The sequence below is a fragment of the Schistocerca nitens genome, chromosome 2 (genome assembly GCF_023898315.1).
Source record: "Schistocerca nitens isolate TAMUIC-IGC-003100 chromosome 2, iqSchNite1.1, whole genome shotgun sequence".
Taxonomy (NCBI): domain Eukaryota; kingdom Metazoa; phylum Arthropoda; class Insecta; order Orthoptera; family Acrididae; genus Schistocerca; species Schistocerca nitens.
Genome location: NC_064615.1, coordinates 874,165,758 through 874,192,151, shown reverse-complemented (window position 1 = coordinate 874,192,151; position 26,394 = coordinate 874,165,758). Strand labels below are relative to the sequence as shown.

The window sequence follows — 26,394 nt, the reverse complement described above, 5'->3', positions numbered from 1 at the left end:
CAGTACTTTGGTTCTGAACAGCTGAGATTATTCTATATTTACACATAATTATTAATAAGTATCATTGTGGAGTATATGTATTGGCTTGTAAATTCAAAAATCCCAAGGTTCCTGAAGAGGTTTCTGCAAAATGTGCCATCAATATTCTCAGTGGCTGCTTCTGTAGAAGAAATACTCTGTTTTAACTTCCTTGCCACAGAAAACCACACCACAAGACAGTATTAAGTGAAAGTATGAAAAGTAGCCTTTCTTAACAGTTCTTTCTGCTGGCGGCTGGGAGGAGATGAGGTACTGTTGGAAGAAAAGCTGTGAGGGCCAGTTGTGAGTCCTGCTCAGATGGCTCAATCGGCAGAGCATTTGCATGCAGAAGGCAAATGTCCCAGTTTTCAGTGCCAGTCTTCCACACATTTTTAATCTGCTATCATTTATGTTGATCACGAATGGTCCAGATGTAGAAATATGCAGGACACCAGAAATAATGTTTCCTTCTGTGCTACAATTTTTTAATGTGGCCTCTCAGTTTTCTGTTGGTAACATATGTTTCATCCATTCAAGGGGGAGGGGGGGAGGGTGCCTTCAGTGCCATATTGCGTTAGTTTCTGTAGCAATATGGTTTGATTTGATTGATTTATTTGTCGATGCAGGTAAAAGTTGATTACCCATGGCTTTGCCGAAGGACCCATCCTGGGAGTTTCCTGAATTAAGTTAGTTAGGAAAACCAACAGTAACCTAAATTATGACAGCCGGATAGAGAAAATTCCAGCCTTCTGAATATGAGGTCGGTGTCTAACAGGTGCACTGCCTTATTCGATTTGTCCCTGGTGTAAAATGTTCTTTGATTTACACATAGTGTGATCCACATAATTTATAATGTAAAACGTAGTTTTGCACTGCATTGCTGCACATACTGAGGACACCCTCTTGCAACTCCTGGACCACGAACATGCTACTATACCCCTTACAGTGAGTTTATTCTGTTCGGAAAACTGACTCCACACTCGTAAACATACAGGTGTTCCCCATGCACTTCCTGTCCTCACCTCAGCCCATCTGAAGAAACGGAGTCCACATTCCACCTGCCCTTCCCTCCCGTACTAAGTGAGATGTTGAGCTCAGGAGAATGGCAAGATATTACTATCAGACACCGTAGATTCTGGCACATAATTTTCTTGTAAAAGTGTTATGTTGTCATTACTCCGAGGCTAAGTAATCTTTAATTGTATAATATGCATTTTGTTTTAACCACCTTTCTTAACAGATGTATTTTAGTAATCTTTTTTATCTACGTGAGCAGTTTATTATACTATTTTGTTTCCAAGTAAAATATTGTTTTTATTTTTTGTTTGTTTTTGTGAGTCCAAACTGGCTGTTGTTTTAAAGATTTTGTGTAGAACTATTAATGAAATACTTAGTAATGTTTCCCCGGATATGCACAACAGATTGCTAGATGCATTCACTTGCTGTAATAAGGATACCCAGTATTTTTTTTTTTTAATTGTTCTGTACCATGAGCCCAACTGTTGCTACTGCTGCTACTACTACTACTACTACTACTACTACTACTACTGCCACTGCCACTGCCACTACAACCACCACCACCACCACCACCACCAGTTATTACTCTTACATGGCTTTTCTATAGTTTAAAAATTGTGTGCATGTTATGCATTATGCATCTTTATTTCCCCCCCACCCCCACCCCCCGAAAAGAACGTTTTAATAGTGTCATGATAAGTGTCTGATTCCACCCATCTGATTTGACCTGTGAGGTAGTGGTGTTGTGCTGTATGACGTCATCATGGCGTGGCGTTTTTGAGTTGGTTCATGTTTGCAGATGGCACCACTCTTGTGGTGGATGTTGAGTTTCAAAGTTCTTTGTTTTACATGTGGTATTTGGTCTTTTGACTCTGTGTTATCGTGTGTGAAGTAGTTGTTGGAAGAGAGTACTTCATCACCAGTGAGTAACTCTCATTTATTCGTTTGAGGTTGTCCACGTTCGTGTTGATGATAGGTATGATAAGTGTCGTGTGTTTCTTGTGCACTGAAATGTGATAATATTTATCTTTTTTTTTGTTAACAATGGATAAATTCTATAGTTCTTTGCTCTGTGTTGTCGGACGATGACATAATTATGACAATTAGGTTGTTGCAGCAGTTTGGCTTGATTGCTAACTGTGAGCTGCCATGTTGGTGGTGAGATTGAAGTTGACGAGAATCCTGGCTTCTGATACCAGGGATCTCTACATGCGGCAGTGTTGCAATGACAGTATTTGGCAATCCATTAGGCTGGGGACCTTGTTCAAGAGATATAGGTTAGCCATCAGGGAGATTGTTAGGGAATTGTGTTCCAAGTTGTGAAGCATAGGGAGAAGTTGAGATTTGGAGGAGTTAGTATGGGAGGTGGTGTTCTTGTGTTGGTTTGTGGGTCTGAGGGAACTGTTATTTCAGAAGAGTGGATATTCAGATTGTGTTTTTCGGGTGTAGCATAGTTGGACTAAGAGGTAACTAGTGAGATTGATGCAAGAATATATTTCTTCTTAGAGGGGTTTGGGAAAAAGGAGGTTTGAGTATTTGGTAGTAAATCATAGCATTGAGTTTAAGGATTATGAGACCGGGGCTAGCACAGTTACAATGGAGGTTTCTTTGGGGGGAGGAACTCTTCCAGTTTGCTGGTGGAAGAGAGTTTCAGAAAATTATTGAGTATTTCAGGTTTCTTTTTTAGTGCAATAGGACGATTTTATAGGCCAAGGGTTGTGATATGGCGGGGTTGGGTTTATTGGGGAGGGGGGGGGGGCGGTTGTTGGTGTGGTTTGTGAGGTAATGGGTCAGGTTTTGTGTGGGCACAATGGACTTAAGAATTGCTTTGTTTTGATTTTTGACAACCTCTTTAAAAAAGTAAAAATAAAAAAAAATATTGTGTGTTGTTTTTCTTTGTAGGTGTAGTGTTTGGAATTGATATTGCGTGGGTTGATGTTGGTTTATAGGGGGAAGGGCATTTGCAGGCTGGTGTTGTTGGGAGGATCTTTTTTTGGATAATGTGTGGTAAAAGGGGAGAGGGCAGGGTGGTGGCCAACATAGGTGTATTTACTAGAGGTTGAAAATACCACTTCAGTTGTAAATTTCTTCTATTATCATTACTGGTTTTGGGCTCTCATAAGCCCATCCTCAGACACCGCTACTGTGCTGTGGCCCCCGAGTGCTTCAGTGGATTTGTACTAGGCGCGCTGTGCTACCTATGTGCGCTCATAGCTGTGCTATAGGTAGCGCAGCGCCCCTAGTACACGTCCACCATGGCACTCGGGCCACAGCACTACTGCGACATCTGAGGATGGGCTTATGATAGCCCGAAACTGGTCTTGACAACAAAAGAAAGCAGTATTTTCAACCTCTTGTATAATGCTCAGTTGCAGATGTTTGTCCAACAGGATTATTTATAGGTGTATTTGTTGGTGGCTTTGGTTGGCAAGTAAATTTTTTGTGTTTTATTTTGTTTTTCTTGAATTATTTGTGGTTTGTTTTGCTGTGTGTTTTTTTGTTTTCATTTTAATTGTTCGAATGAATCTGGGGTTGTGGTTTTCGATTTGTGTGTGAGGTTTTGGTCTCATTGCTGTGTGTTGATCTTTGTAGGTTATGTGCAACTTGCAATGCAGTGTTTTTGTCTTGTCTTTTGTTTAAGGTATTAATGGCTTTGTTTGAGCTATAAACATGAAGCGAAATTTATGCTACTGCATTTTGCAGTTGAATATATATATATATATATATATATATATATATATATATATATATATATATATATATATATATATATATATATTTAGCTTTCATTTGAGCTAAATAGGTACAGTGAAAGGTGTGACTTCTGTGGTTTTTGTGTTTGTAACATTGTGTCATATTTTGAGGATTTTTGGTGTTTTGTATTGTTGATGCCATTTGTTTTGAGGTGGTGCTGTTTTTCATATTGTTGTGTATTTAGCTTGCTCCTGCCCTGAACACCCTACCACCTACAGTTGTCCCGTTAGTTTCATTGTATTGCTGGAGTGAAATATTGTCTTGTCATTTTTATTTTTAGTTGCGTGTGTGTATGTAGTGATGTTGTACTCACCATATCAGATGTGCTGCAAGTAGGGGGTCCGCCATGTTGATCATGTCATGGGTCAAAGCACACGGGTGAAATCAGACACCCCTGTAATGCGATATTGATTGTATGTAGGAATAGTATGTCATCTTAAGATATGGGCCGCTACGAACTGATGATAGAACCATAAGAGCATAACACGATGATGACTTTCTTTAAGATGGTATCCGGGTCATTCAACATCAAATGGACCAGGTGTCCCTCATTGACCATTTCTGAATCTGATGAAATTTTATGGGAAGGTTCCACAATGTGTTGGACGGTATGTACAAAGTTTCAGCTCAGTATCTCCTTTGGTTCCATTTTTACAGCCTGTCATAGATAGGACTCCCAAGTTTGCACCACATATACGCATGAAAAAGTGCCAGCTCTGTATAACTTTTATGAATGGTGAAACTTCCTGGCAGATTAAAACTGTGTGCCCGACCGAGACTCGAACTCGGGACCTTTGCCTTTCGCGGGCAAGTGCTCTACCAACTGAGCTACCGAAGCACGACTCACGCCCAGTCCTCACAGCTTTACTTCTGCCAGTACCTCGTCTCCTACCTTCCAAACTTTTTTATGAATGGTATTCTTAACTTACAAGTTATTGTGTTTGTATATTGTATACTTAAAGTTTTTATGCTGAATAAGAATAAATTACTGATTAGATTTTTAAAGACAGCTGGTGATAGCTTTAATTTTTCAATATGGGCAGAAAATTCATTGTGCGAATTGGAGAGCTCATCTTTAAGGCATAAAACATAATTACATGGATGAATTGAGCCAGAAATTTATAATACAACTCTCAGTCATGTTGTCTTCTTGTGCATTTTGTACCACAATCTGTGTCCTCCTCTGTCAAAATAATGTTGTTGTTGTCTTCAGTCCTGAGACTGGTTTGATGCAGCTCTCCATGCTACTCTATCCTGTGCAAGCTTCTTCATCTCACAGTACTTACTGCGACCTACATCCTTCTGAATCTGCTTGGTGTATTCATCTCTTGGTCTTCCGCTACGATTTTTACCCTCCACGCTGCCCTCCAATGCTAAATTTGTGATCCCTTGATGCCTCAGAACATGTCCTACCAACCGGTCCCTTCTTCTTGTCAAGTTGTGCCACAAACTCCTCTTCTCCCCAATTCTATTCAATACCTCCTCATTAGTTACGTGATTTACCCATCTAATCTTCAGCATTCTTCTGTAGCACCACATTTTGAAAGCTTCTATTCTCTTCTTGTCCAAACTATTTATCGTCCATGTTTCACTTCCATACATGGCTACACTCCATACAAATGCTTTCAGAAACGACTTCCTGACACTTAAATCTATACTTGATGTTAACAAATTTCTCTTCTTAAGAAACGCTTTCCTTGCCATTGCCACTCTACATTTTATATCCTCTCTACTTCGACCATCATCAGTTATTTTGCTCCCCAAATAGCAAAACTCCTTTACTACTTTAAGTGTCTCATTTCCTAATCTAATTCCCTCAGCATCACCCAACTTAATTCGACTACATTCCATTATCCTTGTTTTGCTTTTGTTGATGTTCATCTTATCTCCTTCTTTCAAGACACTGTCCATTCCGTTCAACTGTTCTTCCAAGTCCTTTGCTGTCTCTGACAGAATTACAATGTCATCGGTGAACCTCAACGTTTTTATAACTTCTCCATGGATTTTAATACCTACTCCGAATTTTTCTTTGGTTTAATTTACTGATTGCTCAATATACAGATTGAATAACATTGGGGAGAGGTTACAACCCTTTCTCACTCCCTTCCCAACCGCTGCTTCCCTTTCATGCCCCTCGACTCTTATAACTGCCTTCTGGTTTCTGTACAAATTGTAAATAGCCTTTCGCTCCCTGTATTTTACCCCTGCCATCTTTAGAATTGGAAAGAGAGTATTCCAGTCAACATTGTTGAAAGCTTTCTCTAAGTCTACAAATGCTAGAAATGTAGGTTTGCCTTTCCTTAATCTTTCTTCTAAGATAAGTCGTACGGTCAGTATTGCCTCATGTGTTCCAACATTTCTGCGGAATCCAAACTGATCTTTCCCGAGGTCGGCTTCTACCAGTTTTTCCATTCGTCTATAAAGAATTCGTATTAATATTTTACAGCAGTGACTTATTAAACTGATAGTTTGCTAATTTTCACATCTGTCAACACCTGCTTTCTTTGGGATTGGAATTATTATATTCTTCTTGAAGTCTGAGGGTATTAGCCTGTTTCATACATCTTGCTCACTAGATGTTAGAGTTTTGTCAGGACTGGCTCTCCCAAGTCCGTCAGTAGTTCCAATGGAATGTTGCTACTCCTGGGGCCTTGTTTCGACTCAGGTCTTTCAATTCTCTGTCAAACTCTTCACACAGATTCGTATCTCCCATTTTATCTTCATCTACATCCTCTTCAATTTCCATAATATTGTCCTCAAGTACATTGCCCTTGTATAGACCCTCTATATACTCCTTCCACCTTTCTGCTTTCCCTTCTTTGCTTAGAACTGGGTTTCCATCTGAGCTCTTGATATTCATACAAGTGGCTCTCTTTTCTCCAAAGGTCTCTTTAATTTTCCTGTAGGCAGTATCTATCCTACCCCTAGTGAGATAAGCCTCTACATCCTTACATTTGTCCTCTAGCCATCCCTGCTTAGCCATTTTGCACTTCCTGTCGATCTCATTTTTGAAGCGTTTGTATTCCTTTTTGCCTTCTTCATTTACTGCGTTTTTATATTTTCTCCTTTCATCAATTAAATTCAATATTTATCCTCTGCTGCATTCACTACTTCATCCCTCAGAGCTACCCATTCTTCTTCTACTGTATTTCTTTTCCCCATTCCTGTCAGTTGTACCCTTATGCTCTCCCTGAAACTCTGTACAACCTCTGGTTTAGTCAGTTTATCCAGATCCCATCTCCTTAAATTACCACCTTTTTGCAGTTTCTTCAGTTTTAATCTACAGTTCATAAGCAATAGATTGTGGTCAGAGTGCACATCTGCCCCTGGAAATGTCTTACAATTTAAAACCTGGTTCCTAAATCTCTGTCTTACCATTATATAATCTATCTGATATCTTCTAGTATCTCCAGGATTCTTCCATGTACACAACCTTCTTTTATGATTCTTGAACCAAGTGTTAGCTATGATTAAGTTATGCTCTGTGCAAAATTCTACCAGATGGCTTCCTCTTTCATTTCTCTCCCCCAATCCATTTTCACCCACTATGTTTCCTTCTCTCCCTTTTCCTACTCTCGAATTCCAGTCACCCATGACTATTAAATTTTTGTCTCCCTTCACTATCTGAATAATTTCCTTTATCTCATCATACATTTCATCTATTTCTTCGTCATCTGCAGGGCCAGTTGGCATATTAACTTGTACTACTGTAGTAGGCATGGGCTTCGTGTCTATCTTGGCCTTAATAATGCGTTCACTATGCTGTTTATCGTAGCTTACCCACACTTCTATTTTTTTTTATTCATTATTAAACCTACTCCTGCATTACCCCTATTTGATTTTGTATTTATAACCCTGTATTCACCTGACCAAATGTCTTGTTCCCCTTGCCACCGAACTTCACTAATTCCCACTATATCTAACTTTAACCTATCCATTTCCCTTTTTAAATTTTCTAACCTACCTGCCCAGATTAAGGGATCTGAAATTCCACGCTCCTATCCGTAGAACGCCAGTTTTCTTTCTCCTGATAACGACGTTGCCCCTGCAACTACTGCAAAGGCTGCTGCCCCTCTTCGGGAACCACACATTTGTCTGGCCTCTTAACAGATACCCTTCCGTTGTGGTTGCACCTACGGTACGGCCATCTGTATCGCTGAGGCACGCAAGCCTCCCCACCAACGGCAAGGTCCATGGTTCATGGGGGTAGGTGTCAAAATAAATGCACCCTCAAATTTGATGAAAACATTTTGGGTGCCAAATTTAGGGTATCTCATCTGTGTGTGCTTTAATCTCTTTTACCTTACTGTATCTATGGTGGGTATTCTTTAAGCGTCAGAAAGTAAGTTTTGTAATTTTATATCCGTGGCTACTTATGGCTGAAAAAGTCACTCAGAGTTATTACTTCTCATGTACAGAATGCATGCTCAAATGTGACATTAATGAGTAAACTGAAAGTAAAATCACTGAAAACTGCGTTTATGTCAATAAAAATACAAGTGTAGCTACTCGCAAATCAACTTCAAGGAATAAGCAGCAATATGAAATGGCTAAAATTACCCCCAAAAGATTTCGTAAGTTAGTTACTGGTTTTTTATAGCATTGTTTAAGATATTATGGGAACATTGTTAACCCTTACATCACAAGATGACATTTCTGTAATATATGTTACAAGGTGCGGTCCCAGGTTCCCTATGTCGAAACAGTTAATTTTCATTCAAGTTATGTAACGTTTTTTACAGTTATTTAAATGTTTTTAAATACTATCTGTTGATCTATTGCAATAAATAAAGCCTGCAGTATTTTACTATTTATCACACGAAATCACAATGTTTTGCACACTTTTTTAAGTAGTGCACATAAACAATACATTTAAGAACTGAATTTTGCATTATGAAAAATTATAGTATCTCTGTACTAAGTAAATTTTTATACAAAACTAAATTCCAGGTCTTAAATTTGCACATAAAAATGCACTTGATAGGAACAGAAAAGTCTGAAAAATTGACATTAAATGCTGTGATCTACATTTTTCTTTGCCACCGCTCAGAACACATTTGATTTTAACCAGACTTTTACCTTTTAAGTACTTTATCATAGAAATAATAATGCTCATCACCATTGTCCTGAAGTTCTTCCTCTGACTGATCATCTTGTTCACTTGCAGAATTGTGATCATTGGCTCTTGCAAAATTGTCATAGTTTTTATCTGTTTCTTGATCTATGTCTCTGACTTCTTCCTCCATCCACTGACTAACAATTTCACCGAACTCTGACTCATTCAAATGGACCCATTTCTGCGAACACCTTTTGTACTATATTGAAGAAAACAGGCACATAATTGATGAGTCAAGGTTTAGGAAACCGCAACAAGTATCAACAACAAACTAAAAAGGCAGTAATGTTATTGACAGTACTTCATTGTAGGGTTGACAATTTAGGAGGGGCATTGAAGCATCCCATCAGAATTGACCGTGGAGAGCAAGTTTGAAAAGCAGCCTGAGAGGCAACACTTCATGAGTTACAGGTTAAAATGCAGCCAAAATGTTTTCACACAATTGTTGAAGGAATATATGTTTCCTTTGAACTGTCAGTTTCTCTCTAGTGTTGATCTTGTGATTAACTTTCTCTTAGAAACTTATGTGTTTTATATATTTTGTGAAATGAACCAAGGAGTGTATGATTTTTTGAGATGGCACTGGTGGTCATAAGCACCCATCAGTTCATTGTGATAAAAGTCAGCTAAAGCCAATGACAGAAATATTATCGTTGGACAAAGAGCTTTTAAAACTTAGATCTGGACATGAGCAGTGTGGTTAGAGGCGCCATGTCACAGATTGCGCTGCCCCTCCCGCCAGAGATTCGAGTTCTCCCTCGGGCATGGGTGTGTGTTCTTAGCATAACTGAGCTTAAGTAGCGTGTAAGTTTAGGAACCGATGACCTCAGCAGTTTGGTCCCTTAGGAATTGACACACATTTGAACACTTTTTCTCTGGACTTGATTTTACAGATGATACCCAGATTTGTTCATACTATAACACAATGCTGATGACAAAAAAATCAGTATTTGCAAATTACCTGCTGTAATCCATTTAGAGAAAACAAAGTTAATAAAGGTTTACAACCAGTTGACATTTCTCATGTTGACAAATTGAAACTGTTGTCTAATGAAGTTTCCAATCTTGGCCAGAAGTTTTGTCCCAGATACAGACAATAATTTGCCCATAAGCAACTACAGCCTCAGGATGAGCAGGAATCAAGTTCTGCTGATTTTTTGGATGCAGTTAACAGGTGCTACACAGTGAATACTTTCAAATATCATGGGGCTATTTCTGTGTGTAACAGTTAGTAGATAATTATCATCTCCAATCCTACAGCAGACGTAAAATTAAAAAATAAAAAAAAAAATAATTTGCAAGTATTTGCCCCACCAAATTTGCTGCAACTTCTGTCCTGAGTTCTTCACAATGTAGCTAATGATTTGGTATGCCAAGAGAAATTTTAAGTAAACAGCTTGACACAAAGTTTCATTTTAACAATTGCATGTTGATTGCACAAAACTGTAATGCTGCAACAGAACTGACTTCCATAAACTGTCACAAAACTGGCACACTGATGGCTGATTTGCCATTGCTTATATTTTGTTCCAACAATTACATGTTATGTCATCCATTATTACAGATAGAAAAATATAAGGATTTCAATCAAAAACTTGTCAGTGATTGTAGACTGACATTACAGAAATAAATATTAACTCGCTCCTCCCATACTGTGACAATAAGTTTTACTTGTTTCTTAGTTTTTAATATTGAAATTTGTAAATTGTGTTAGAGAACGATGCTTTATAAAGGTGCTTGTATCATGAAGATTATTAGTTGGAAAATGTTCCTAACCTGTACATCAGTTCTTTAAATAAATACTAACAAAAATCTAGTTTCACTTTTTGTGAAAAGTATTCTGGAACTACAAAATGAGAATTGTTCATATTTTATGTTCAAGTATCGATTAGTAACAATCGAATCAGAACAGAAATGCACTTAAGTATAATATAATAAAGTAGTATAATATGATAGTATAATAAACTGAGCTATAAAAGGATCAGATAAATGAAGAACAAAATTTATATAAGCCTGTAAATGTGGCAGCTTGACACCTGAGGTCAACACTTATCCTAACGATCATATTTTAGTATGTTTCAACACCCCCGCCTCTAGAATATCGTAGATGAGAATCAGATACATTACTCTTTCAAAAATTAAGCTGCAAAAAGCAAACATATAGTATAAACAAATAATTCCCCAAGAGTTAGCAGTCATCACAATGTGAAGCTGACTTCAGACATCAGTAAACCAAAAATGTAACAGTGAGCTTAGCAGATCAGATATATAATATCTGCAAGTCCACACTTTCCACATTATTTGAAAAAAAAAATGAATCAATTACAAAAAATTATAAAAAATTTACATTATTTGTCATTAACATGCTTGTCTCACTACTTTTAGACACTATTCACCACTGCAGCATACGCAACATGGTGTACAAAGAAACCGAACAGGAAAAAATTATATATGGTTGATGCACAAATACCCAGATAGATTGTTTGCATGGAATAGTCTCAAGTTTAATCATAGTTACACAAATATGGTTTCATGAACAGTAGCTTTCTAGTTAAGTAAGTTTTGTCAGTTTTACCAATATGGGTGCATGACTTCTTTTAATGGCATTTTTTTGTAACACGTACCTTCCCAAATATCGCCTCCAGGAGAACATAAAAGTTAAAACAGTGTGTAGGCAATGTGATGATTAGTTTTTGTTTTCATTGACATAAGTTATTTTCAGTCCCTTTGCACGACTGTATATTCATTTTAACATTACACTTTCTATCTGCGTTACATGGTGCATAACTTACAAAACTTCAAAATATTATGGGAATAAATTTTTTTGTTCCGTACAAGGAAACACTGTGCAGGCACATGCTTTAGTGCTAGTGTCCCTCTCATGTCAGTGAAGTGATGTGTATACTCATAAAATAATAAAATTAGCAATTAATACATTCCTTCCTTCAGTTTCTCAGCACTGTACGATTATGATTAGATTAGATTAGATTAGATTTACTTTCATTCCAATTGATCCGTAGTGAGGAGGTCCTCCAGGATGTGGAACATGTCAGAAAAACAACAATACATGACAAATATTTACAATTAAAACAAATAAGCTAATGTACCATTCCACAGGTCCCAAGTGGAATGATCGTCATTTTTTAATGAACACTAAGAGTAATTTTACAAATACTAATGCACTGAATTTAAAATAAAAAAGTTTTTTATTTATTTATAAGGTAATACAACTACTGTAATACTTATTTACAATGAACACATTACTGCACTGAAATGGTGCAGAAGTTAGATTATACTAACACACACACACACACACACACACACACACACACACATTTTCAATGAACACATTACTGCACTGAAATTGTGCAGAAGTTATGTTGTACTTATATACAAATCAGTTGGTTTTACTAAGAAATTCATCAATGGAATAGAAGGAGTTGGCCACCAATAAATCCTTTAGGCTTCTCTTAAACTGAATTTCATTGGTTGTTAAGATTTTTATGGCTGCTGGCAAGTTATTGAAAATGTGTGTTCCTGAATAATGCACACCTTTTTGTACAAGACTAAGTGACTTTAAATCCTTGTGAAGATTATTCTTATTTCTAGTATTGATTCCATGAATTGAGCTGTTGGTTTGAAAAAGTGATATATTTTTAATGACAAATTTCATTAAGGAATAAATATATTGGGAAGCAGTAGTTAGTATCCCTAGTTCCCTAAACAGTCTTCTGCAGGATGTTCTTGAGTTCACACCACATATAACTCTCACTGCACGTTTTTGTGCCCGGAAAACTTTAGCTTGGCTTGATGAATTACCCCACACAATGTAAGGAACACTATGCACACACATGCGAGCTAGTAGTCCTCAACATTGATATCTAATAAATCATCTCTCGGCAAACAAATTAACTTGAGTGTAAGTTCACAAGTATGCCGCGGAGGCTATGTGCCTTTACAATTCTAAAATGTGAAATTTAAGTGTAGTAAACCTCCGCAACATGTAACAAAACTCTTCACTCATCCTGGTCCTTGACCACTGATCTTTCAATACACGAACAATGAGCAACTCTTAAATACAAGAAAGTAAGACTCTGTATATCTGACAAGAGTGTTGACTAAAAGGCTCCACAAACTGCTGTGATGTACATCGCTCATACAGTCTTTTCTGTACATTATTAAATATATCTTTGCATAGATTCTGTAGGTGTATAATAAAACATAGATAATTTATGTTTTGTCAATAAGATATTTCCAGTAACATAACTGGGTATCTACATCCAGTTCAGTTAAAATCACTTTTAGTAGTGTGTATAGCATAAACACTGTATAACACTTTCATATAAGCATGTTTGAGACACTCTGTTGACCAGAAATGATGACTTTTTCCTAATGGTTTTCCATACACTCAGCAGCTTGATGGCAAGAACAGCGATATAAAGTAATATTAACCATATTCTCTGTGTACCACTAACCATTTGAAATACCATGCAAAGACAGTGTGTATCTATAAGTAGCTTCAAGTGAAACGTTTGCATTCATTCAAAACAGTATCCATGTCCTTCATACTCATTACAACTGAACCACAAAATTATCCACAATGTTACGTAAAGTGTGTAATATGAATTTGCAGCAATGCTCTCATTATAATATAAGGCTTCGCATCAAAATAATTCTCAGGTAGTAATTAAACAAAGTAGCTTCCTCATCTTTTAATAACCTAAATAAATATCTCTTTCATTATTAGTAGTAATTCATCTGTGTGGCTCTTTTCTTAAGATTGCTAGTACAACTGACTTGTTTCAAGTATAAAATTCTGTGTGCATAGTTAAGCTTTCACTTCAAAACAACTCATCTCAGTACAAACTCTTCATACCAAGAATATTACAGTGACATAACTTTCAGTATCAGTTTTATAGTTGACAAACTCACAGAGTACAAATAACATGGAATTAATATGTAAACAAAATAAAATTTCAGTACACAGGCTGAGATTCTATTTAAGATTAACATTTCAAGTTACTTAAACTTTTTCTTCTAAATGTGCAAAGTGTCCATAATTCTACAACAATACTTAAATGAAAATTAAGATTCACAACTAATACAGTAAAATAACAGTAAGAGAATAACTGTATTATCGGATGGCTGAAATACAGAAGCAAAAGGTACAGGGCTGGGTCCCTAGAGGTTGCCACACTTCTGTAACGCCCAAAGAAAACAAATTTTCCCAATTGAATAATAAAAAATCGTATATCACAATTATGGATTCAGAAAATACTATGTTAAAGATATCTAGCTTTTCCACTCCACATCACATGACAATTTACTTTCTCTTTCCCTGTCTGTAAGTTTTTGGTTGTATTACATTCCTTAACACAAATATTTTTCTTGTTTTAGGGTAAACTAATCCGTTAGCATCTGGATGAGGATTTCATATCGCCTCAAATGGCCCAGTGTATACGTCAGAATACTTTTGATTTCTTTACTAATTGCACTAGACCTTTCATTGGTCTTAAAAGAACCAGGACCCCAATTCTGAATTTTGTAGCTTTTACTTTTCTGTCCTGTCTCTGTGTTCTTAAATTGTACTGTTGTTCCATGTCATTCCTAACAATTTCATCTCTTTTCTGTGCAATTAAGCTTTTACATTTAGGGTACTCTATTAATTCACTGAAAATGATGTCAGGTTTTTTGTTGTGCATAATTTCATAAGGAGGAAATCCAATAGCAGAGTGGCTGTAAACTATGTCTTTAGAATCCCTCACATAGTCTATCCATCTGCAACGATTTTTACTGTAATATATTCTAAGCAATCTACCTACCTCTGTCATGTACCTTTCTGTTGGATTCCTAGGCAGAAATTATACAGCAACTAATGTGTGTTTTCATCCCTCAGAAAATTTTTCCATGATTTGGAAGTGAATTGCACCCCAATATCTGACAGAGTGGCTGTGGGTTTTCCTACGTTCTGAAAACAGACTTTAAATATTTTAAAGATAATGCTTTTACTCGTACCTTTTCTTAACGGGTGAAGTTTGATGAATTTTGAGAGTAGATCAACCATTAAAAAATGTAGCTGTAACTTTTAGATTTTGGTAATTACCCAAATAAATCCACTCCTACTAATTCCATTTGTGTTTTTGGCAGAACATTTTGCATATAGCCTCTACATGTTTCATTACTAATCATTGTTCTCTGACAAGTCACAAGCTGCTAAAGATTTGTAACCCTTCTTGTCATGTCATAAAAATATAAATTTTCTTTAATTTTCTGTAGACATTTCACTGCTCCACATTGACCACAGCTTTCATGTACATACCAAATAAGTGTGTCATTAAACTGTTCTAGCTAACATAACTTCCACTTGTAACTGTCAGAGCTGTTTCTTAAAAAGAGCCCTACTTCTTCTTTTCCCCTCAAACAAGTACAGCTTTTTACTAGTTTTCAATTTGAATCATTATTTTGATTTACCTCATGTCCTTACCAATCTTAGTTATCACCTTCTCATCTTAATTCTCCTTATAAACATGATTTCATGATATTGAAATTCTTCCACTTGTAACTGTCAGAGCTGTTTCTTAAAAAGAGTCCTACTTTTTCTTTTCCCCTCAAACAAGTACAGCTTTTTACTAGTTTTCAATTTGAATCATTATTTTGATTTACCTCATGTCCTTACCAATCTTAGTTATCACCTTCTCATCTTAATTCTCCTTACAAACATGATTTCATGATTTTGAAATTTTTATATACCTAATGCTGTAACTGAACTGTTGCAGAAAAAGTGCTCAGCTTGCAATCCTGTTGTATAGTTTACAGTCTTGTAAATACGTAGCTCATTGCTTTGTGATCTTAGTACATAGTGGTTTCACATCCTAATAGGTAATTCCTGAATTTGAAAAGTGCCCACTGAATAACCAGTAGTTCCTTTCCATAACTGTAATTTCTTTTCATGTTTCTGTAAAGTTTTACTTGCAGAAGCAATTGAACAGTACTCCACTTTCCCATCTATAGATTTTTTCTTGAAATACGTGAGCTCAGATGCTACATGAGCGATGAAATATTGCAGACATACGGGAGGAATGCCCTGGACTTCAACCACTTCTTCTCCTCTCAGTCATATGGATGGCCACATTATTTATTCCTTAAACTTATTCCTTAAAACTGTGCTCATCTGATGTGCGCAATATCCATTATCTTTGAACACTGACTGATCCTTTGCAACATTGTCTCCATCAGACACGGCCTGCGCCCAGTGTACCAACATTCAAAGGACACTCATATCTTGTGATGGGCGATGGTGATGGCAGCTAGATGCCTGCAAATACAGGTCTGAATATGTGAGCTTACAGTAAATGGAATGCCCCGATGATCCATCCACCATCCTCCTGACCAAGACATCAAGAAATGGCAGACAGCTGTCCTTCTCCATTTCTATTGTAAATTTGAATTCTTGTAGATAGAATTCAGATGGCGCAAAAAGCTTACAGTTCTTCTTCATCATGGGGCTGCACTAAAAAAATATCATCCACATATCACCAGAAGACTTTCGGTTTAAGTTCTGTCAAATCAAGTGCCCTCTACTCAAACTCTTCCATAAAAAGTTTGCTACCAGGGGGGGGGGGGGGGGGGAGAGGACTAACCATGGCAACACCATCAATTTGCTCAAAATATTCACTGTCAAATAGGATTCAGCAGAACTTAAACCAAAAGTCTTGTGGCAATATGTGGATGATACTTCTGTAGTGTGGCCTCGTGGTGAAGAAGAATTCTCATGCTTTTTGCAGCATCTGAATTCTATCCATGGGAATATCAAATTTATGATGGAAGTTGAGAAGGGCAGCTGTCTGCTATTTCTGGACATCTTGGTCAGGCAGGAGGTAGATGGATCATTGGGACATTCTGTTACTGTAAGCCTACATGTATAGACTTGTATCTGCAGGCATCTAGCTGCCATCACCAATCACAAACTATAGGCATCCTCCGAACGTTGGTGCACTGGACACGTGTTCTGTCTGATGGACAACCTTGCAAAGAAGCTGGAACACCTGCAATCAGAGTCCGAAGATAACAGCTATTCTCCACATCAGATGAGCACAGTTTTAAGGAAGAAAAAATGGGACCACCCACACAATTGAGAGGAGAAGGATCAGTTCAAGTCCAGGGCATTCCTCATGTATGTCTGCAATATTTCATTGAAATTAGGCAGAACTTAAGAAAACAGAAAGTCAAAATAATCTTCCACCAATCTACCAAGACATGTGCTCTTCTCAGTTCAGCAAAGGATGATCTAGGATTGCAGAGGGCTAGAATTTACAGAATATCTTACCAGTGTGGCAAAAATTACGTTGGCCAGAAACGTGCATGAAAGGTGCATTGGACATTATCGCCACACTAGCCTGTCGTGGCCCAGTAAGTCAGCCATAGCTAAGCATTGTATCTCCACAGGACATTCCATGGATTACTCTTCCACAGAAATCTTGGTCTTGAGGAGTTCCTTCTGGGATTCAGTTACTAGGGAATCGGTGGAAATACATTTAGCACAAGATCCTATTAACCTTGATGGCGACTTTTAATGAACTAAGGAATGGGACTTGATGGTATCTTTACTTTCTTCAGAAATAAAACATTTTATGACCAATGACATTTCTAGCGACATTTAATTTTATTAATTCTGACATGAGAATTTTAGCTCTGCAAGTGCACATTCCAACAGAGAGAGTGCATTTAGTATCACATTAAGGATGCGCCTGCATGCCATAGATGGAACAATATTTGAAGAAGGAACGTAACTCAAGAGAGGTCGCTTGTGTAGCAATTGCCTTTACACACATGTCTTCGTGCCAATTTTTGGTATAAAAGTAGCAAAACACTCATCTGAAAATGTCTGAATGGTTGTTAGCCGAAATATTATGGCAAGAAGCTGGCGTTATCTGGCTGAAGTCTTGAAACTTCATAGAGTTCTTGTTAGGTCTAATTAATTCAGCTCCAGACACATTTAATCCTAAAGGTACTACACAGTATTGGAAACATCTCCCACCACATAAAAAAACTGTGCATTTCCTAGCATCAGGTTCAAGAGAAATTTAATGAAAACCAGAAACAAGCTCAAGATGTGACATATGTGCTCAGATTTATTTAATATCTCATCTGTATTTGCTGAATGGTCGGATTATCTCTGCAAATATTTATTTGACTGTCAGGAATCAAGTAAAATCCCCCCCCCCCAAAAAAAAAATCCCTTTTTTTCCACAATAACTGATGGATTATTGAATTCAATACAACTTCTTCTTATTCCCCCCCACCTCTTCATTTTCTGCAGTTCCTTCTCAGGATCTCCTCGTTTTAAATTGGAGTGCTGTAAGGTTTTATGAAAAATGGCTCATGAGGCTTCAACTGTAATTTACACTGACTTCCTCACTCTTCCAGGTTTCTCACTAAACACATCTTGATATTAAAAAAAAAATTCTTTCAATTCCCTTTTTTGTTCTTTGTTAAGCTTACTAGCCTCATTCACTTTTGAATTTACCGATTCATAATACCTTTCCTCATCTCGTTCCCCATCACTACTGCATTCTCCATCAGTTATGTTCTCACTACAAACAATCCCTTTCATCTGATTGGTTTCACCACTGCAATTTAACATTAAAAATTTCATCTTTCCAGTAATCCTACTCTTTGGCTACTTAAAAGTGACTTCCTCAGTTCCCCAACTAAAGCATAGCTGTGGTTTAACAACCCAATCAATCCCCAAAATTAAGTCCTCATTAAGGTGAGGAAGGACAAGACAGCCACGCACAAGGGGTACACCATCGCTTTTGAACTGCAGCCTTTAAACTACTGTTTCACAGTGCCTCCCAGTAGCTCCCTTAGTTTTACACCAACATCTGATAATTAAATAAAATTCATACTGTTTTAGTTCTGTCTCACTTACTCAGAAATTCCACAGATTGGACTGCCAGTGCCCACCAAATAGTTCCCTGTTCCCTTTGCAGTCATAAGTTGTAATAAAGATGTAAGGACTTCTATGCAACTTCCCATCATCTCTATCTTCTTTTATCAAATAACAGATCATTTTCTACTTCTTCGTAGCTAATGTCACCCTCACCTTGATTATTGTCACATTTGTTATCAGAAACTGGTTGCAAGGCTCCTACAGACATCTTAAGTTTCTCTAAATTACCCTCATTTTTCTCTTTCCACCAGACTGAGTGTAATTCATTGCAAATCCTCTGTATTTTTTCAACAGCATTAACATTATTATCCATATTTCTGTAATGATCCCAAGTAGCTTTTAAAATCGCATTATCAGTGCAAGTTAATCTATCCTCCTCTTTACTGTCAGTGCGCCCTGCTTTTCTGACATCCACCTCCAACATCTGATCCTCTTGTGCCATCCTATGATATGCAATACATCCCCCCTCCACCCCCCACCCCACCACACACACACACACACACACACACACACACACACACACACCGAATCATCATCCCTATTTACAACATCATCTCCATTCAAAAGTCATCCTTAATTTTCTCATATCATCATCATCAATGTCATCCACAACATAACCACTTAAAACATCACAAAGTCTCTCAGTATTAGTTTCACGAGCCACAGAATCATCATCAATCCCCTCACCTCGCATATTATATCATATCGTCATTACCAACCTCCTCAGCCCCACAAAACATAGTATCATTATCAACCACTTCAGCCCCATAAATCACGGAATCACCATAAACCTCTTGCCCCAAGCTAAAAGGCACCTCTTGGGGCAACCTTCAGTTTTCCTGATCATTGCCGCTATCATATTGTCTCAAATTATGATAATCCTACTCTCTCTCTCTCTCTCTCTCTCTCTCTCTCTCTCTCTCTCTCTTCCAGGGTCTATTCCTGTTAATTGTTTCTCTGTTTCTGTATCAATCTCTATCACTCCATTGATTATCTCTTCTATCCCACGATAAACATTTCTGAAGTTATTCTCATCTCACCTCACATAATTATCCCGATTATTACTCCAATTCCATCAATTTGATTGATACTTGCTGTTTCTACAGAATTTACTGTCTTGATTTCCATTTTGTTCTAAGGCTCTGTCAAGTTTGCCTGTGTATTTTAGGAATTCCTCTACAGATTCATCCAGTCCATACACAAGTCCCCATTGCACTCTACATGGAGGTCTCCTTTACAAGATGTCAACCTGAATGAGTTCGTCAAATAGTTTGTTTAAATGAATTAGTCCCCTAAGTAGTTTTTCTCAAAAGGCTTTCATGAATTCCTGCTTGTTTATAAATCAGCCCATTCAAAAATTCACCCTTTGTTCGTACTTGCTCTCTTCAATACCAGAATTTGTTTAAAAAACATCTCTCAGATTCATCATGAGTCATTTCAGTATTAATATTTCGGTTTGTTCATAATAGCACCTCCTGATCCAAAATCTTCTTTGCAAATTTGATTTTTAATTTATCAGTCATACCAGTTAAAAAGTTGCCCATACACTAATGTAAAAAATCAACAGGGTGATTTTTACCATAACATGGAAATTTCATAATTGAGATGTTACCCCACAACCCAACACGATTATTGCTAAAGCTTTTAGCTACAACATTTTCCTGCAACTCAGTAAATTTCTTGTTGTTATTATTCATTTCACTACTACTTGCATACATATTAGTAGTTACAAGTTTTTCTCCATTAGTGACTTTAGACTCCGATACTGCGTTATTACAATGGTCTTCTAATTTTTTGAATTTTACTTGTAAGTCTGAGTTGTTGTTCATAATTATATTTTTCAATACATAAGTATCTACTACATTTTTCAGAACAACCTTGATATTGTGTTCGGCATAAGAAATTTCCACATTGTGTTCTGTTTCGATGGTACCAACTTCTGTTTCCATAGACTCTGCTCGAGCATCAACATATTTCCAATCTGTTTCAACCTCATTTTTAACCTTTGTTATCTCCTCTCCATTTTTTGTTATTGTTGTATTACTATCTTCCAATTATGTTGTAAGGTCCTTCAAAATATTGTTTGTTTCAGCAATTTGGCCACCTAAGGTACTAGTTCAAGTATTAGTCATTTCAGTTATACTGCCACCTAAAGTATTAGTTAAAATATTAGAGGTTTCAGCTAATAGGCTTAACAATAATTCAACAATTCCACTGTGTGAACCTGCAGTATACCTGTCCATTTTTCCCCTAAGGTAAGTCTTTCCGCTCCCGGGATTGGAATAACTCCTTACCCTCTCCCTTAAAACCCACATCCTTTCGTCTTTCCCTCTCCTTCCCTCTTTCCTGATGAAGCAACTGTTGGTTGCGAAAGCTTGAATTTTGTGTGTATGTTTGTGTGTCTATCGAACTGCCAGCGCTTTCGTTTGGTAAGTCACATCATCTTTGTTTTTAGATATAATCATGAAAATGGTGTGTCATCTGGAATTAAAAGAATACATGCTGCAATGGGATAAAAATAGTCATGGAAAACCTGAGCTGGAAGATTGTTTGGTAAATGTTTTCAATGTATATGAGCCAGAAAAATTGTAGAATACAAGCAGTGGGCTCCTACCGACAGGGATACACTAGACACATGCTGTGCAACTGTAGAAGAATTTATACAGGAACTAGTTCTAAAATGTCATGGCATGATAAGCCACCATTTCGTTTTATAACACCAGAGTTCATTTCTGAGGCACCTGAAACAAAATGTTGCATATGATAGAGTGATCATTTTGATGCATTTTGCTGAGAACTATTCAGCTGTTCAAGATACTGTTCAAGAGTTTTACTGGGAGAAAAACCAAGCCACATTACAGCCTTTTGTGACCTACTTTGGTGTTAATGACTACAGAATATCAGCATCTCTGTTATTAGCTACTGCCTTCATCACGATACTATTGCTGTTCATGCATTCATAATGATGCTGACTAAATATCTGAGGATGACGATAGAAGAAATCAGACACATTCACTACTTCAGTGATGGATCTGTTGCCCAATATAAGTATTTCAAGAATTTTATCAGTTTATGTCTGTGTGAAGAGAACTTGGATATCTCTGCTGAGCGGAATTTCTTTGGAACCATCCCTGGTAACTGTCCTTGTGATGAACCTGGTGTAGCAGCTAAAAGACTGGCAGTTCATGCTAGTTTCCAGAGGCCATTACATAATCAAATATTAATGTGTCTTGATCTCTTTAAGTTTCGCAGTGACTGCATTTCAGAAATTGATCAAATCAGAAAGTTTGCCAGAGGCCACACAGTTGCTTGGACAAGATAAAATCATCAGTTCAAGCTCATTGGTTGAAACGAGATCAGAGTTAGTTGAGTATCCAATGATACTGCAGCATTCAGAGTTCTTCATTTAAATCAGATATAGACATTCCAGCTGTTTCAACTACAGTGTTACAGTCTGGGCAGTATGTTGCCTGTATATATGACAATGCCCAGTGGCTGGAAAATGCATGTGAAGTTTCATTAGAACGAAAAGCTACCTTAGTTAGCTTCATGTGTCCCTGTGGTCCTTCCCATTTCTTCCACTGGTCATCTACTAAAGATACTTGCTGAATTCCAGAGCAACATGTAATTCAAATGATAAAAGCACCAACAACAAAACTTTCACAATGGCAATACATTTACTCACAATATGCACAAGACAGTATTGGCATTTGATTCAGCCTGAAGTGGAAAAGAATTATTACAGTTGTGTAGTGTGTTTAAAGCTCTTAACTTTCTGGATTGTCACTTATTTTATTGTTTTTTATTGTTTATTGTGTTTTTGTTTTACTTTCTGGTTACTTATCAGTGCCACATTTGAGGTTATACACTGTGTATGCAAAAAATAATTTTGAGTGATGTTTTCAGCCATAGGCAGGCATGAGCCAAAATAAAAAAAAAAAAAAAAAAAAAAAAAAAAACACATAGCTGCTGAAGCTAGGAAAATAGTCTTTCTAGATATAGTAATATAAAAACATTAAATAACATACAGTTAAGATCTGGTCCTCCACAAATACCCAAAATTTGGCATCAAATTTGCTGGTGCATTATTTTGATAGAGGAGGACAGGGACTATTGTACAAAAAAGCATGAGAAGACAGTGTGGCTGTGTGACATATAACCAATTCTTGGCTTAACCCATCAATCAGATTATGATTTATGGCTGGTTATAGTCACACAGTTAATTGTTTGTCAGTCCTGAAAAATTAAAGCTGTCATCAGATGTATTTAAAACTCTTATCAGTGATCTATTCATATTCAGCTCATAGAATTGTTTAAATATACAAAATCAGGAGCTTGTAAGTTAAGAGTACCTTTCATAATAGTTATCCAAAGTTGGCACTTTGACATGCATCTAGGTGGTATAAGCTCAGGATCCCTATCTTTGAGACACTGTAGAAATGGAACCAAAGATAAAACTTGGTATTTGTTGCACAGTCCACAGGTTTATTATCTAAACTTAATTTGACAGTTTTCCCTCTTTATGCCAAAGTGCATTTTGTTTGCGTTCTTTATGTGTAATGTTTATTTATTACATACGTCCAATAATAAACATCCTTGAGGGTTTCATTTGCTTTCACTCGTAGGGGTTCTGATGTTTTATAAGTGAGAATGATGTTGCTGTCATCAGCAAAGAAAACTTTTTGTCCATGTCTTATACTGCCTCAAAAGTCGTTGATACACATTAAGAACAGAACTGGAACCAGTACATTACCATGTGAGAAGCCTTTTTTTTTATCTGTTTGTTGTCTGACATCTGCTTTACTAAAAGGTATCATCAGCACACTTGAACTATCTCTACCTTTTGCACCCTGTTTTCCAGGTGAGACTCGAATTCATTTGCTATTCGTATTTACCTAGTTTGTTTAGAAGTATTTTATGGTCAGTAGTGTCGAAAGCCTTGGACAAGTCTAAGAATGTGGTTGTAATGTAGTCATTCTTGTCAAGAGTTTGAAGTACCTCATTTTTGAGCTCTGTAATGACAAATATCACATATTTTGAAACAAAACTGTGCTTCATTAGAAATGTTGTATCTATTCATGTAACTCATTAGTTTGTCTTCCATGATTGATTCAGTTGTTTATGAGAATGCAGACAGTAGTGAAATTGGCCTATAGTTTTCAGTATCCTCCACTGTAACTTTCTTTAGAAAGGGCACACCTCATATTTGTTTTATGTACTCTGAACAATATCTTGACTAAAGGACTCATTTATTATGTTTGTTGATGAGGCTTGTATACACTCTATGCGTGCCTTCAGGACAGAGACTGGAACCTCATCTATACCTGCTGAATTTACACTTTTTAATTTCCATATTGTCTTCCTGACTTCAAGTTCTGTCACAGAGCACATCATCATCATGTTTGCTTTGTAAGTCATTGTTGGTGCTGCATGTGTTTTAGGAAGACGCTGTTGCAACTTCTCTGCAATGCCACAGAAATAGCCATTTAAAAAAAAATTTAATTTTATGTCACTCTGTACCCATATTTCAATTTCATATAGTTATACTTGTGTTTACCTTTTCCGTTTACATGATTTATGACACCCCATACTACTTCACTTTTATTTTTTTCGTTACATATAATTTTGTCAATGAATTATTTTTTTCAACAAACAGTATCCTCCCGTTTGTCTTTCTGTAGCAGTGATACCAATCTAGAAACTGCAGATTAATGTAATGCTTTTGTAAAGATCTGAGAATAAGTGTTTGGAAGAACTTGCTGATACCTGCAGTTATTCATCTATTTTTCTTAGCTCTTAGTGTAGAAGTGGCTACCTTTGGAAACACGTCTGCATAAATTAATTTAAATATTGTTTTCCATATACACTTCATACAAGGTTAGATTCCAGCACCCTAGGAAAAGTATGTGCATTATGTGATCAAAAGTATCCGGACACCTGGCTGAAAATGACTTACAAGTTCTTGGCGCCCTCCGTTGGTAATGCTGAAATTCAATATGGTGTTGGCCCAACTCCAGCCTCTCACAGGCATATGTTCAATCATATGCTGGAAGATTTCTTGGGGAATGGCAGTCATCCTTCACGGAATGCTGCACTGAGGAGAGGCATCAATGTCAGTTGATGAGGCCTGGCACGAGCAGCCACTCGGCCATGAAATCCAAGTTTTCTCACCTCTCACCTAACTGTCATAGTACTTGCAGTGGATCCTGATGCAGTTTGGAATGCCTGTGTGATGGTCTGGATAGATGTCTACATTATGACCCTCTTCAACTGTCGGCAGTCTCTGTCCGTCAACAGATGAGATCGGCCCATACGCTTTTGTGCTGTATGTGTTCCTTCACATTTCCACTTCACTACCGCATCAGAAACAGTGGACGTAGGGATGTTTAGGAGTGTGTAAATCTCTCACGTATAGGTGTATGACACAAGTGACACCCAATCACCTGAGTACCATGGAGTGCCCCATTCTGCTCACTCACGTTGTCTGAAGACCACTGAGTTTGCTGATACGGAGTATCTGGCAGTAGGTGGCAGCATAATGCACCTAATATGAAAAACATATGCTTTTGGGGGTGTCCAGATACTTTTGATCAAATAGTGTATTTTACATTCAGATGAGTTCCTTTTTAGGCCTGCAGTTTTGTTTGTTTTACCAAGTGTGTCTTTACCTTTATTATCTGACAGTAACATTCAGAGAGGCCAAAATTTTTTATAAATACATCACAAGTTTCCTTGTTGATACCTGTAAGTACATATTCTAAGACTTACGCTGAACTTTTTGATATCCTAGTTGCAGGATTTACTATTTGTGCCATGCCAAAAGTGTTCAGAATGTTAGGAAGTTATTACTAATTTCAGCCTGCCCACATTGCCAAAATGATTAACTACTTTTGAATATCTAGCTTTGTCGAATGGCTGACAGTTCTAAATGATTATCAGTGCTAATTGTAATTAGTTCTTATTTAGCTTTAGCTTTAGCAACAACTTGGACACAGTCCCTATGATAGTATTAATATATTGTGTATATCATTGTCTCTACACCAGTTCTATACAATGCATACCACCATTCTGTTCAAAGACTGTAATTGCACTTCAAGATGGTGTACTTTATTTTTAAGAGACTGCACATTTTGATGAAGAAGAGATAATTCTGAGCAAGTCCATTATAATTATCCGGGCTGTTATGCCATGGTCAGTTGATGAATTTTGTGTCTCAATTCCCAACGTTTCATCTCCGACTGCGGGAGGCATCTTCAAGGGGGTCTGTAGGTCGATGGAAGGTCCAACACACCCAGTGGCTCGCTACTGACTGCCGCTAAATTCCGTGTCCGCGCGCTCCCGTGCCACGGTGTGACGTCACATGTTTTGACAACGTCAGTGCAATTGGCCACTGTCCGTCGCCGTCGATCGCCGTTGCCATCACCCATTAGTGGATGGGTGGTACACATCTTCTTTAACACTGGCATCCATATACCGTTTAATTTCACGCCCTCCTCCTTTCGGTTGAAATTATTTCGGTGTTTAGCGATTTCGATTG

General features: G+C 37.3%; 1 protein-coding gene across 3 annotated transcripts in view; it reads left to right on the top strand.

Moving 5' to 3' along the window:
* The window catches only part of LOC126237164 (BRCA2-interacting transcriptional repressor EMSY-like), a 409,828-nt gene that overhangs the window by 102,715 nt on the left and 280,719 nt on the right, over positions 1–26,394 (top strand). Inside the window, exon 1 of one of the 3 annotated variants that reach the window (XM_049947021.1) lies at positions 21,390–21,410. The exons of the other annotated variants lie outside the window; for them this stretch is intronic. The gene's annotated coding sequence lies outside the window, so the exon portion shown is untranslated. Of the gene's footprint in view, positions 1–21,389; positions 21,411–26,394 lie in introns of those variants that run through there. 3 annotated transcript variants of the gene reach the window in all.